Consider the following 14657-nt stretch of genomic DNA (forward strand, 5'->3'; position numbering starts at 1 on the left):
GGCAGGAGAATCTCTTGAACCCAGGAGGTGGAGATTGCGGTGAACCAAGATCATGCCACTGCATTCCAGCCTGGGCAACAGAATGTGACTCTGTCTCAAACAAAAAGAAGTATCAAGGGAGTGAAATTTTTCTCTTTGTAGTTCTGTAAGGTGATAACTTGGACAAATGAATAGAACATAGAACAGTCAGATTTTGCTTAAATATAAGGAAGACATTTCTAGCCATTCAAATTGATTTAAAAATAAAATAAGGTAGTGGTTTTTCTAAATATGAAGTAGGTTAAATGATTGTACACAGAGAAGTTTCTGTTAGAGTAGGTCACCCAACTTCATAAGCGTTCATTTTATTGTTTCTGAACAGTGAAGAACAGACCAAGATACGAAAATCTTAATCTCCTAGATTATTGTGTGTCTCAGTGTACTTCAGAGAAGAGTCCTGTAACTATGCTCTTCATTTAGTGGAAATTTCCAAATCTAAGCAAAGCGTGACTTTTAAGCTCAGATCTAGGCTGACTTCTGCAGAGAGTGGAATTGTCAGCTCCCCTTGAGGAGCTGTTTTTAAAGCTGTCATTCCTGTGGACTAGCAGTATCCATTCAGTATCAGCTAGTGAACTTATTAGATGTTCTGATGGACAATGTTTTAGATGAAACTAGAAAAGTCTTCCTTTTAAGAAGTTTCCCAGGTGATGCGACAAGTGTTCATGTTGTGATAGCATCAACTTAAATGTGTCAGTATGGATGATGATTGGAGTTTGGTACTTAAAGTGATCTTTGTATTACTTCTACCTGAAATTCTAGAGTTAGAACTAAATTTCTTTACTACTTCATGTTTGTTCATCTATGAATTGTGGGAGCTTATATTGTAGACTGATCTCAGTCATTTATTCATTAGTATGGATGAAGGATAATGAGAATAATGTTTGATGAGGAAATGACGGAAAAGAAATATGGGTACTAAGTACTGTGTTGAAAGACAGGGAAACAGCATTGAGGATTGATACAGGTCTCTCTTCTCATAGCCTCTGGCACCACAGCAATAATATTGTAAACTCCGAGGAGAGCCATTCATACTGTAGTCTACGTGAATGATGACCCCCTGGAGTTGTGCAGTGCACAACACTCACAACTGCATACTTGATCCTTTTAAACCCTTTACGTCTACTTCTATACTTACAACAGAATTACTTCCAAAGCCTAAATTTGAATCCTATCATCCTGATTGACTCTCAGGAAAACAAAACAAGGCCTGTTATTTTCTGACTCCTAGCTTTTCTACCAATATCTTACCTCTCTATCTAAAGTAGATCAAATATCCTGTACTCTGGGTGGCATCATGTTATTTCACTCGTCTGTGCCTTTACAGTTTTTCAACCTTTAATAAATCTTTTTAAATCCCTCTTAAATACAACTGAAACATTATTTGAGTCCCAACTCTAAGCGCTGTGTTTTTGTAACACATTTTACATCCATAATGTATTTATCATAGAACTTAGAACACTATGCAAAATTTCCCACTAGACTAAAGCTTCTGGTATCCAAGAAATACTTCATTTGACTCTCCAATAGTGATTGCCACCCATAAGTTGTTCAGGAAGTGCTGAATCGATGAATGAGAGAATGGGGCATAAAATGGGGAATTTGGGCACACAGAACTTTCATTTAACCTGCTTCTCTATTTGACTATGGTGTGGCCTTGCTTTTAATTAGAGAATAGCTGGAGTTGCAATCAGTGTTCATGACAGCATGTTTTTTAAAAAAATGAGAATCAGTCTAACAGAATCTGAACTTTTATAAACATCCTATTACTGATTATACATGGTGATGATATTTTCCAAATCATGGAGCTTCTACTGAGAAAAGGTATGAATAACCTTTTTGTTCTATAATGATTTTCAGCAGAAATTATATTAGAGAAGGACAGTTGAAAGCTTTTTGGGAGGCCGAGACAGGCGGATCACGAGGTCAGGAGATCGAGACCATCCTGGCTAACCCGGTGAAACCCCGTCTCTACTAAAAAATACAAAAAACTAGCCAGGCAACGTGGCGGGCGCCTGTAGTCCCAGCTACTTGGGAGGCTGAGGTAGGAGAATGGCGTAAACTCAGGAGGCGGAGCTTGCAGTGAGCTGAGATCCGGCCACTGCACTCCAGCCTGGGTGGCAGAGCGAGACTCCGTCTCAAAAAAAAAAAAAAAAAAAATTCAGAAAGTAATCCAAATCAAGTTTATAATAAACTGGTTCAGTGTATTTATTAAAAGTATTTTAGTTAATTTTTAATGAGGTACAAAAATATGACCTGGGCCCAAAACACTTCCCAGTAAAAATTCTAGAATGATTTTTTAAGATGTTACAAAACATCTTAGAATGTTAAACAGAATATTTTATTAACTTAGAACTCTTCACTAAACTCCCAAATAAAAACCAGATCTTTCCACCTCAGTAAAATATTAAAGTGTCATTAAACTTTATAATCCTTATCTAGTACCAAATCTACATTTATCTAAAGATTGACAATGTCGATCCTTCTGCATTTTTTTCCTATTTTCCTCATGGATTAGTAGCGTAGTTAGAATTTTTGAGGTTTCATGCTAAAATTTATGAAGGAAAATAAAATATATAATACCCTGTCACAGTAGCAGGGAATACTAAACATCTGTTGAAAGAATAACTTTGAGCAGACAAGTCATTTAAATATAAAATATGCAAATTATACAAGTGATTTTAGTGCTTTGAACAAGATTGTTCACTGCCACGGTCCCTCCAATTCTTAAGTTCGCCCATGTATTTTATGTTTTACTTAGAATAAGTTATTTTTGTAAATGTATGAAATGCCAAATCAGAAATGTCAATATATAATATCTTCCCCCCATGCTGTACTGGTTGGTATTCATCAGTAACTACCAGTCAAATGACTGGTCAACATTTGTAAACACACTGAAATTTCCAAACTTGGGAGTTGGTTCATCTGAGAGTAAAGTGCTTAACTCGTGATACTTGTGTCTTTTTTAAAACTGACTTTGATGGTAAGTTTTTCGTATTTTATAAATAATTTTTCATTGCTTCCTGTAACAAAACATAAAAGATTTAAAATAAAATACTTAAAACATACCTTGAATTAATTAAAAGAAAAAGAAAGCAACATCAATTGAATATGTATTTTTGCCATATATTGCGCTAAGTACTTTTTTCATATAATTTATTTTAATCTACAAAATAATTCCTGAGAATAGATTATTTATTCGGTTAAGGTCTTGGGACATGCCCTGTGTGTAGGCACAGTGCTGGTGGTGAAGCAGTTCCATGGGAAACAGGACAAATGAACTTTTGTTTCTCATGCAGCTCGTATTCTAGAATTCTAGATATTGTTATTATACCTTTACCTATGAAGAGACAGACTTGAACAGTTGTTATGACTTGCCAAAGTCACTGAGCTAGAAAGAGGTAAGACTGTGTTCAAATGCAAGACTAAGACGCAAGACTGTGTTCAAATGCGGGCCAAATGCAAGAGGTAAGACTGTTCTAATTTGAAAAAACCACTTTTGTCTCTTCTGTGCTATATTTCCTTCCCCAAGATATATTTAAGATGTGATTTATCATGAAGCTATCCAAACACTTTACCATATAAGGTCAAAATTCAGTTTTTTATACCGATGCTAATTACGATCATTTAAAATAAATTCATTTTAATTTAATTATTTGTTAAACCTGAATTTTAATTAGAAACATAATCCCTATATTGTGATACAGATTATAAATTGAGTCTCAGAAATTTAAATAGCTACAAGGTCAATCTTCGAGTGTGGGTTTTCTAAACAGTCTTGTAAATGTGCAGAAAGAAAAAAAAAACACACATTTCAGAATTGCTTTTCTGACAAAAAAAAAGGAGATTTCAGCCCACAGAAATATAGCACCACATTTTCTGCTTCCAAGCCTGCCTTTTGTAAATTGGATTTATTATGTCCAGTACATGAAGAAGTTCCATGCCAAACCTATATAGTTCTTTAAGCTGTCTACTTTACCACATTTGCAGCAGGACTGTTAAGTAAGTTAGTTTATTTGGAGTAGAAATTACCTCTGAATATGAACTTTGGAAGACTTCTAAAAGTGATATAACTTCTCATTTAACCAGCAGCAGTCCATGGGGGTAAAATTTACTATACCTTGTCTTCTTAAAGCTGCACATCTGTGAAAGCAAAAGGTTAGAATTAAGTTTTTCTGGAATTTCATGAAATTACACATTTTAAAGTATAGTCCTGCAGGATTCCACACTCACTGAAATCAAAGACAGCCTGGTATAGTGGTGAAGGGAATGATCTTTGAAGTAATAAAAATTCCAAGTCCACCATTGAATGTACATGTGACCTTAATGAGATATTTAACCTTTGGAAGTAATGCTTTTTCGTCTAGAAAGTTAATCAGTATCTATTTTGAAATTTGTTCTGTGGATACATTGGGAGCCACTAAATTAAAAAGTATGTGGAATAAACACTCTCATTTAGATGATAGCTTTCATCATTATCATTATCATCACCATCACCATCAACACCATCATCTTGCTCCCACCACCACCAGCTCCACTTGTATATCATGCTATACAAGTATGCTCAGCATGATGAGCCCAGGCCTTCTCTTCTCTGATCCTTCAGAAAATGACTACGTGATGCCTTTGGGCCGTAGAGGATCAACTTACACGGTCACATTTGTCTCACTGTCCCTAATATAGCATTATGTAGCATTTTCTAATCTTTTTCTCCCACAAACAGCAAGATATCTCAATATCATCCTACAGTAAAGGGAGATGATACTGCCTCATAATCTCTTCTACCAAAATGGTTGTTAGCAGTATCCCACCATTACACAGATTTCATTCACACTCAAGTGATGGCATCAAAACCAAGCCCCAAATGGAAATATCTTCCTTCCAAGTTTCTATAAATGCCATTGGACATACTATATATTGAGTTATCTTTGATTACATGAGTAAGACAAATTATTTGTCTAAGTTGGAATGCCTGTTTTTCAAGTAATTTATGAGGAGGAATATAATATTATCCACAAAGTATTCCTCAGGAATTTTCAGTGGCAATACTCATTTTGACGTCCTATATCCTATATTTTATGAAACAAATTAAGACAAAGTTCTTCTTACTAAAATTAGATTTAACTTTTTAATCAACATCCTTATTAGTTGGCATCAAGCAAAATGTTAAGTAAACTTCAGCTTACCTAATTTATCTGTCTTATTTATCTAAGCCTTTCATTATGGCTAATATAGTATTTAAGCTATAAAATTAATTAAGATTAAGCTGTAAGAAAAAGTTCTGACTAAAATTAGGAAGGAAAATTAAAGCTCTGATTAAATAAACAATTGCAGAGAAATAAATTTTAACTCTAAGATAAATTTGCCTTGCAATTTGTTTTTGATGTACAATTTGTGTATTAGCTGATTAGGTAACTTCAAAAATCATCAGCTATCTACTGGTTACAATACAGGGAATATTTGGGAATCTGACCTATTAACACATAATTTAATAGGTGGCACGTATTACTCTCTAAGATTGTTTGGCATTATCTACAGACTTTCATCCAAGTGAAAAAGAGTTCTACTTCATTCTGAGTTAGGTCACAAGGTCCTGTTAATTTTAGCTGTTTGTAAAGTTTCATTGAGAGACTGTTCTTTCATCCTCCTATCTTTTTTTTAAGATCAAAGTACTTGATTTAATCTGACAAATGAGCTCAAGTTACAAATTATAATCTGGTAATATTTAGTTTCTTATACACGTGATTGAAATAAGGGCCTTTTTTAAAAAAAAAGTACCACAAAACCCAATGCAAAACAACTAAGAAATTTGGTCAATATTTGTATATATACACAAAGAACTTATACCTAAAACCTATTTCTGTATCTTAATTTGAACTTTTAAAAAATTGATTAATTTTTGTGGGCACATAATAAACATATGTATTTATGGGATACATGAAATATTTTGATATAGGTATACAATACGTAGCAGTCCCATCATGGAAAAAGGGGGTATCCATCCCCTCAAGCATTTATCCTTTGTGGTAAAAAAATTCAGTTATACTCTTTTAGTTATTTTAAAATGTACAATTATTAATTTGCACTTTTATTATACTAATCTATGAAATGAATATTATTGAGAGAATTGCTTAAATTTTAGCATTACCAGTCTTTAAGTTTTCTAAATATGGTTTTGGAGTAAAATATTATCTTACCTTTCCAAAACAAGAAATTTGAAAACAAGATTAGTCTCAAGTATTGATTGAAATATGAGTACTATTTCATATATTAGAATTTTTATGTTATCTATTGAATGTTAGATTGTCAGGAAATAGCATAACTGACTAAAATAGAGATGTGAACATCCTGAAATAAAGAGTACTATATACAACTAATTAAAAACAGAGGGATAAGTAGTTTGGCAGAAGAATTAAGATAACTGGAAAACAGGAAATAAGAATTGCCTTGGTCTTACACGATGTGAAAGGACTATATCCACTACTAGCAATAAACAGAAAAGAGAAACTGACTTTCAGCATTAAGCATTCGCCAGTGGAAATGAAGTCAGACAGTTTTCATTTTAAGTGTGCTCAATTTATGGATATTCACAGAAATATAATTTGTCAAGTAGAACAATCTTCTTGTCAGTTATGGAAAAGATATTGATAATGAGAATGTTATTTGTCTTCTCTTAGCCACGTGCTATTACGGGCTCAGATTGGCTTTCTCATTTTTTAAATGGAATGTGTCCAGTTGTCAGAATACAAGATTCAGCAACCTAGAGAGGAACACAGCATTATACAAAGAAATAAAAGGATAAGTTGGAAACGTGAAGTTTTTTTTTTTTAACTAAACCAGATGAGGTCCCCCAAATACAATGAGATTGAGGAGTTAGCACCTTCCAATACATCACAGGTGCAGCAAATGCAATACCACTGTATTAGAAGTACATTAGAGGGGGAACATATCAAATCTTCCCATGGTAACCAGTAGGAACTGGAATAAAGACTACTCAGATTATATATGAACCCCCACCACCAAGCAAGGAATTACAGCACAGTTTTCTCATTTTAAAGAGCTGGCTAGAGCCAAGTTAGATAAGTAGGTGTGAAACTGTGGTGCTTTGGGCGCCCAGTGACTAGGTCAGCATGGCCAAGAGCAGCATTCTAGAGCATGCAGTCCATGTGGGTCAAGAGTGCTGAAATATGATGAAATGGTGGGTTAGGTAGGAATCACTGATACACACCTCGTTTGCCCTGCTAAGGACCTGAGAATTCACTTGGTAGATAATAAAGAACAATCAAAGGACTTTAAGTAAAGAAGGTTTGCTACATTTAATGCCCCTGTCCTCACAGTGTTATTGAACTGTCAAGTAATGTCAACACACATTAAACTGAACTGCATATTCAGTTTAATGTGTGTTTTTGTATAATTTGAACAAGACTGGAAACCAGGAGACCTGAACTCAGATTCCAGCTGGTGTAGCCCCAAATGAGCTGGGTAATCTTGGAGCAGTCAAATAATCTCTTTGTGTTCATTATGTTGAAATAGTCAAATAACATCTTCATGTTCTAGTTTTGTAAAATTTTTAAAAATAATGAATCCAACTTGGATTACCTCTACTATCTCTTCTTCCTTTATTTTGTGGTTGTGTTCTGTGACACACAAATGGAATTTAACACATTCAGGAAATGTACAGTCATTTTATTTACCAGACACGGGGCGGGCCAGGGGGAGAAGCATTTGTTTTCTTGTATAATTCAGAGAAAACTGTTGAAAATATAAAGACAATTGAAGTAGTAGTTTTCAAAAGATGGGAAGAAAGTAGAGGTGTGAATTCAGAAACAAACTAGTAACAAATGTAGGTTTTGAAAAATTTACCAGAGTGGGAGAGGGGCAGTCCTGTGAGAATTCCACCCATTTTGTTACATGTTCCAGGGAGAAACTGGATAGGTTAGGGTCAATGGAGTCAGAAGAAATTCTTAAAGATTCCTTGTGTATTAGGTTTCACTTTTTCTCTAGGAGTTTCACACTATTCCAAGAGAGTACAAGGCAGGAGTTAGTCTAATATGCTCCCCAGAGAAGGCTTCAAAAATAAGCTATATTCTTTATGATCTTTATTTTCAATTCAAGGACCGTGTCAGGATAGACAAGTTGGTACTGCAGTATTAAACAGACCCCGGTTCCCAAAACAGTGAGGTTGATTTGTTGCTCCATGCTGGGTAGGGCTCTGTTCTGTATCGCCCTTACTCTAAGACAGAGATGATAGAGCAGCCGCCGCCTAAGACATTATTAATCACAGTGGCAGAAGGAAGGAGAATTCTCTTGGGTATGGCTTTGGCAGTTAAGTGTCACATTCTGGAGTAATACAACTAATACATGTACACATACACATATACACACACATAGTACTCACTAACGCACAGGTGGAAAATAGGATCATCACAGTAAGCACCGCCAGTTGAAAGAGAAGAAAAGAACTCACACCATCACTAACCTGAAGCAATACCAAAATCTTACTGGGAGGCTATTTTAAAGTCCCTTATCCTAGGGCTAGATATATTTTAAAATTATTATTATTAGATCTGGTTCTGCTTCCTGGGAGAAGGCCTCTGTCTATCATTCTCTGATCCCCTGGTCCCACTCTCCCTGGTCTCCCTGATCTGATTATCTTCTATGATCACCTATAAAGTGAGTATTGGAAAGGATGCCGCCCTGGGGGCTTTACAGTTTCATTTAATCACTTCCTATATGTAAGTCTTCAGGAGTTTAATAGTGGTGTTAGGTACTGTATGGTGTTCTTTTTCATAGTATAATACTCTCAAAAACATAGCTGCTTTTAAAATTAATTCAGTGCAGTTTTGTGTGCTAATAACTGCACCATCAGTTTTTTTGTTTGTTTGTTTGTTTGTTTGTTTTCCTGGATGTACTTTTAAGATTTGCTGTATTTCTGTGTCCTTTAGGCATTGTGCTTCTCACTCCCAATTTAGGTGATGATAATTTCAGGCTGTCAGGCTTTGTTGGGAAAACCTAGAAGATTTTCCATGAGAAAAGAATTTTTAGTCGGTTTTCCTTGAGTTATTTTATCCAACTGGAAAGATATACTGAGTACTCTAACCTTAATTTGATTTTGCTCTTAAACACTTTAATCCATTCAGAGGATTTGTAACAGGTGTGGTGACCACCTCTTGTTTAACCCTTACTGAGGCTGAGTTAAAATATGCATTTTTAGCTCAGTGCCCTTCTCAGTTAGTTCTTCTTCTATTTAAGAAGGGAAAGCAGTTGCCTTTTCCCTGTTCTTGGACCTTTCTATTCCCTTTTTTTCATCCTTGCAAACCAATCTAGTCTTTTCTGAGCTCATTTGTCTCTTATACCTTGTCAAATACAGCTCACAGTAACCAACATGTGATACTTACATCCTGTTGTCCATTCTCTCTGGTAGAGCTACAAGTCCATTAGGTCCTTCATCTACCTTCGAAACATTGCAGACAGCGGTGTTACCATATGCTCCTTCTCTGTGTCACAGAAACCACCTCTTTCCAGCCACTAATGCCAGGTTCCTCAGCACTAGCTCTCAGGCCCCTCCCCCATTACCTCATGTGGTTGGGATACTTTACAGCAACAGCCCACTCTGGGTACCAGTTCTGAATATCTTTCTACTCCACAATCAGCAGTATATGCAATGATTCAGAGGTGCACCTTAGGTAATGCTTTGGTAAAAATCAAAAGTTCTTAGGCTCAATCAAAGGGATTGAGAAAAGTCTAAGAGACTGCAGAGAAAACAATTGAAGAGCCATGTGTTACAGAAATTGGAGTGGGAATGAACTCTCACAGAAAGAAAAGTACCAACTGAAAGGCTGGTCCAGATTTGATTAATTCACAAAGAAAATTACAAACACTTTAGGAAAACAGCCTGGTATTTGGGATGTACAAATGAGACCGTACATGTTAGATCAAAATCTGATAAATATAAAAACAAATATAAACATAAACTATAATCAATTAAAATTGTATAGTTAGCATCAGAGAAGTAGCTGTTTAATTAAATTAAATTCACCTTTGCCCATGATAGATTAATCATGTAACAAGCCACCTCTTAGGGAATTCGGTGGCAGTTAAAATAATCTCATGCCTTGGGGGTAGAGAATTGTGAGGAGGGAAGAAAGATTCTCTGGGTAATTGCTGTAGGGTTCAAAAGACAAGACTCCTTACCGCAAAACTTACAACTTGGATTAAAAAATAATAAGGCACACAAAAGTTAGGAAGACATTTTAATGGTCTACTGTTGACTACAGTAGATGGAAGTTGAAGAGGAGAAAAATCTGTATAGACTGAAGCCTTCAGGGATGATTTCATATAAACTGGTGGCTTTAAAGGATACATAAAAGTTGTTTGGGGTGAAAGAGAAGAAAAGGCTACTTCAAAATTCAAGTCATAACCACACTGGTAATATTAAAAATATTCTCGGGTCCAAAAGCATTTAGTCAAATTAGAACTGTGATCATAGCAATCAATGAACTAGTGTGCATTTTGACAACCAAAGGCTTTCTGATTCTTTTCTGTTTCTCCTTCTATTGATCATGGGGCTAGGAAAATTGCTGCAAATTATATTTTGCTATTTATTTTCTGTGACATCAAGAGCAATAATGTGTGCTAAGTCAGAGGAATAAATGTGCAGCCTAGTATTAAAGTAATGCTCCTTCGCCCCCTCTGCACACTCGCATGTTGCTTTCCTAACACGCAAATATGCAAACGTTTCCTAAAAGTGACAGCTAATGGTATAAATTAACCTCTTGAATCTGGCATTTTCAAAACTACTGTAGCGCATGAAAGATAGTGGTGAAATATGAATAGTAAATGGAAGAATGACATGTCCTCTGCCTGCTTTCAGAAGCAAATGGAGGGTTTCACTATCAAGAAAATTATAGGCTCTAGGTTTGTTTAATTACTGAGATTTTCAAACAACCTTTCTTACAATGAACTAATTTGGGTTTGAGGGAAAAAATAGCAGAAGACAGTTCTTTCTAAATTTTGTTTTAAAATTATGAAAAGCACTCAGAACATTGGACTTAGTCATTAACAGAATAAAGGCAAACTAGAAATGGTTTATATAGTTTAATAGGAGAAATGTATTAAATTTAACTAGAATAGCGGGTAAAAGCTTAATGCCAAACAGAATGCTTTTTACCCCAAATTCTCAGACTTTCATGGCTTTGAGGTAAAATAATGGATTTTGGTTTTGGTTTGCTTTTGTTTTGCTAAAGGGTCATGAAGCAGCGCATAACTAAGTAATATTGATACAGGTTGTTGTATGAGAAAGTTGTAAGGAACTAAGACAGAACATGCTTCATGGTCTAGAACCAAATGTCTACTACTACCTCACCAATTACTTTTTTTTCTTATGTAAGAATTCGTTGTAAAGCCAGTTGAATACATCCAATAGATGTATTTGCAACATTATAGACTTTGCAATTTTTTCTTTGTTTGAAATTGAGCATGTGGTATGTACATGTACATAGATTTCTAAATGTAAAATATATAAACTGTGGAACACCAGAATTATAAAATCGGGCACAACTTCATTGACTACCAGGATAATGAAAAGAAACTACTTTCAAAGATTTAATTCTACGTTCTAAAATACGTATTGTGTTATTTAGTTGTTTTTTTTTTTAAATTTTCCAAACTCCTAGCAAGTTTCTGCATTCTGATTCAGATTCTTCTAAAAAGCACTTAAAAGAAAAAGACATTTGCCTCCAAATTAAGACCTAAGGAAATACCCTTTTGCGGTTAGTCACTTTAAAAATGAATATGGAATTATTATTATTATTATTATTGAGACAGGGTCTCACTCTGTCACCCTGGCTGGAGTGCAGTGGCAAGATCTTGGCTCACTGCAACCTCTCCCTCCAGGGTTCAAGTGATTCTCCCACTTCAATCTCCCGAGTAGCTGGGAATACAGACATGCACCACCATGCCTGGCTATTTTTTAAAAAAATTTTTTGTATTATACTTCAAGTTCTAGGGTACATGTGAACAGCATGCAGGTTTCTTACGTATGTATACATGTGCCATGTTGGTGTGCCGCACCATTAACTCATCATTTACATTAGTTATATCTCCTAATGCTATCCCTCCCCACTTCCCCCACCGCATGACAGGCCCCGGTGTGTGATGTTCCCTACCCTGTGTCCAGGTGTTCTCATTGTTCAATTCCCACCTATGAGTGGGAACATGCGGTGTTTGGTTTTCTGTCCTCACGACAGTTTGCTCAGAATGATGGTTTCCAGCTTCATCCATGTCCCTGCAAAGAACATGAACTCATCCTTTTTTATGCCTGCATAGTATTCCATGGTGTATATGTGCCACATTTTCTTAATCCAGTCTGTCATTGATGGACATTTGGGTTGGTTACAAGTCTTTGCTATTGTGAATAGTGCCACAGTAAACATACTTGTGCATGTGTGTTTATAGCAGCATGATTTATAATCCTTTGGGTATATACCCAGTAATGGGATGGCTGGGTCAAATGGTGTTTCTAGTTCTAGATCCTTGAGGAATCGCCACACTGTCTTCCACAATGGTTGAACTAGTTTACAGTCCCACCAACAGTGTAAAAGTGTTCCTGTTTCTCCTCATGCTCTCCAGCACCTGTTGTTTCCTGACTTTTTAATGATCACCATTCTAACTGGTGTGAGATGGTATCTCATTGTGGTTTTGATTTGCATTACTCTGATGGCGAGTGATGAGCATTTTTTCATGTGTCTATTGGCTGCATAAATGTCTTCTTTTGAGAAGTGTCTGTTCATATCCTTTGCCCACTTTTTGATGGGGTTGTTTGATTTTTTTCTTGTAAATTTGTTTAAGTTCTTTGTAGATTCTGGATATTAGCCCTTTGTCAGATACGTAGATTGCAAAAATTTTCTCGCATTCTGTAGGTTGCCTCTTCATTCTGATGGTAGTTTCTTTTGCTGTGCAGAAGCTCTTTAGTTTAGATCCCATTTCTCAATTTTGGCTTTTGTTGCCGTTGCTTTTGGTGTTTTAGACATGAAGTCCTTGCCCACGCCTATGTCCAGAATGGTACTGCCTAGGTTTTCTTCTAGGGTTTTTATGGTTTTAGGTCTGATATTTAAGTCTTTAATCCATCTTGAATTAATTTGTGTATAAGGTGTAAGGAAGGGATCCAGTTTCAGCTTTCTACATATGGCTAGCCAGTTTTCCCAGCACCATTTATTAAATAGGGAATCCTTTCCCCATTGCTTGTTTTTTGCCATGTTTGTCAAAGATCAGATGGTTGTAGATATGTGGTGTTATTTCTGTGGCCTCTGTTCTGCTCCATTGGTCTATAAATCTGTTTTGGTACCAGTACCATGCTGTTTTGGTTACAGTAGCCTTGTAGTATAGTTTGAATTCAGGTAGTGTGATGCCTCCAGCTTTGTTCTTTGCTTAGGATTGTCTTGGCAATGCAGGCTCTTTTTTTGGTTCCACATGAACTTTAAAGTAGTTTTTTCCAATTCTGTGAAGAAAGTCATTGGTAGCTTGTTGGGGATAGCATTGAATCTATAAATTACCTTGGGCAGTATGGCCATTTTCATGATATTGATTCTTCCTATCCATGAGCATGAAATGTTCTTCCATTTGTTTGTGTCCTCTTTTATTTCATTGAGCAGTGGTTTGTAATTCTCCTTGAAGAGGTCCTTAACATCCCTTGTAAGTTGGATTCCTAGGTATTTTATTCTCTTTGAAGCAACTGTGAATGGGAGCTCACTCATGATTTGGCTCTCTGTTTGTCTGTTATAGAATAGGAATGCTTGTGATTTTTGCACATTGATTTTGTATCCTGAGACTTTGCTGAAGTTTCTTATCAGCTTAAGGGGATTTGGGGCTGAGACAGTGGGGTTTTCTAAATGTACAATCATGTCATCTGCAAACAGTTTGACTTCCTCTTTTCCTAATTGAATACCCTTTATTTCTTTCTCCTGCCTGATTGTCCTGGCCAGAACTTCCAACACCATGTTGAATAGGAGTGGTGAGAGAGGGCATCCCTGTCTTGTGATGCCTGGCTATTTTTTTTACTTTTTAAATTTTTTTGTAGAGATGGAGTTTCACCTTGGTCAGGCTGGTCTCGAACTCCTGACCTCAAGTAGTCCACCCGCCTCAGCCTTCCAAGTTGCTGGGAGGCTACAAAATTATTTTGATGGAAATAACACATGCTGAGTTATTAATAATTATAGTTTGAAATATTACAGGATATTGTAATAAAATCATAGTGATAAAATATATATGCTTATATAGTAGATAATTAAACTTAGAATGGTTTGTCACCATGGATCCATGTTACAACCCAGACTCTGAAACAATATTTATTGGAACTACAGATACTGATATTCATAGGAATATGTTTTGAGATCATAGACTTTTTATTTTTGTGTTTGGTTTTGTCTATTTGTAAATGGAAACATTTATTTTTAATGTGATTCTTGATTGCACTCAAAAACAAGTGCACTGGTGGAGTGAATTTATGATGGAGTACAGAGGTGACAGAATAAAGGGAAATGCATTTAGAAACAGCATTCTCCCACGATCTTAATGCGCAGAAGGTAAAAAAGCTAATTTTAGAAATCACTGAAACTTAACTG

The 14657-nt window shown here is 35.8% G+C and overlaps 1 protein-coding gene across 2 annotated transcripts in view; it reads left to right on the forward strand.

Moving 5' to 3' along the window:
- The window catches only part of PDE3A (phosphodiesterase 3A, cGMP-inhibited), a 311702-nt gene that overhangs the window by 202773 nt on the left and 94272 nt on the right, over positions 1-14657 (forward strand). Inside the window, exon 1 of one of the 2 annotated variants that reach the window (XM_011954913.1) lies at positions 1550-1860. The exons of the other annotated variant lie outside the window; for it this stretch is intronic. The gene's annotated coding sequence lies outside the window, so the exon portion shown is untranslated. Of the gene's footprint in view, positions 1-1549; positions 1861-14657 lie in introns of those variants that run through there. 2 annotated transcript variants of the gene reach the window in all.

This window comes from Colobus angolensis, unplaced genomic scaffold, assembly GCF_000951035.1.
Source record: "Colobus angolensis palliatus isolate OR3802 unplaced genomic scaffold, Cang.pa_1.0 Scaffold11, whole genome shotgun sequence".
NCBI classification, from domain to species: domain Eukaryota; kingdom Metazoa; phylum Chordata; class Mammalia; order Primates; family Cercopithecidae; genus Colobus; species Colobus angolensis.